This window comes from Egretta garzetta, unplaced genomic scaffold (assembly GCF_000687185.1).
Source record: "Egretta garzetta isolate BGI_Z169 unplaced genomic scaffold, ASM68718v1 scaffold431, whole genome shotgun sequence".
Classification (NCBI taxonomy): Eukaryota; Metazoa; Chordata; class Aves; order Pelecaniformes; family Ardeidae; genus Egretta; species Egretta garzetta.
The window spans coordinates 159,440-160,283 of NW_009258677.1; positions in this window are offsets into that span (position 1 = coordinate 159,440).

Consider the following 844-nt stretch of genomic DNA (forward strand, 5'->3'; position numbering starts at 1 on the left):
CATGGATGGGGGGGGGGGGCGAATCCCTGAAGCCCGACACACCCGGCCCCCAGCCCCACGTACGAGTGACGTAAACAGCACCCGCGTTGGTCGGTCACTACGTCAATATTCGCGCCCTAAATCTTCCTTATTAATGACCGGGAAGGTTACAGCAGGGCTTTAGATGCCTCCTGGAATCCCAAATCCTGGAATGGTGGGGGCTGGAAGGGCCCTCTGGAGCTCACCCAACCCAACCCCCCTGCTCAAGCAGGCTCACCCAGAGCAGGGGGCACAGGACAGCGGCCAGGCGGGGGTTGAAGATCTCCAGAGAAGGAGACTCCACAGCCCCCCTGGGCAGCCTGGGCCAGGGCTCGGGCACCCTCCAAATCAACAAGTTCTTCCTCACGTTCACCTGGAACCTCTTCTGCTTCAGTTTGTGCCCATTGCCCCTTGTCCTGGCGCTGGGCACCACTGGGAAGAGTCTGGCTCCATCCTTGTGACCCCCACCCTTAAGATATTTGTAGGTTCTCAGCCTTCTCTTCTCCAGGCTGAACAAGCCCAGCTCCCTCAGCCTTTCCTCAGAGGGGAGATGCTCCAGTCCCCCCATCATCCTTGTTGCCTTCCTCTGGACTCTCTCCAGGAGTTCCTCATCTCTCTTGAACCAGGGAGCCCAGAACTGGACCCAGAGCTCCAGGCAGGTGGGGTCTCCCCAGGGCAGAGCAGAGGGGGAGGAGAACCTCCCTTGACCTGCTGGCCACGCTCCTCTTGATGCACCCCCGAAAAAAAGTCCCCCACAACATCCTTCTCTCTAAATTGGAGAGCTATGGATTTGATGGGTGCACTCTTCGGTGGATAAGGAACTGGC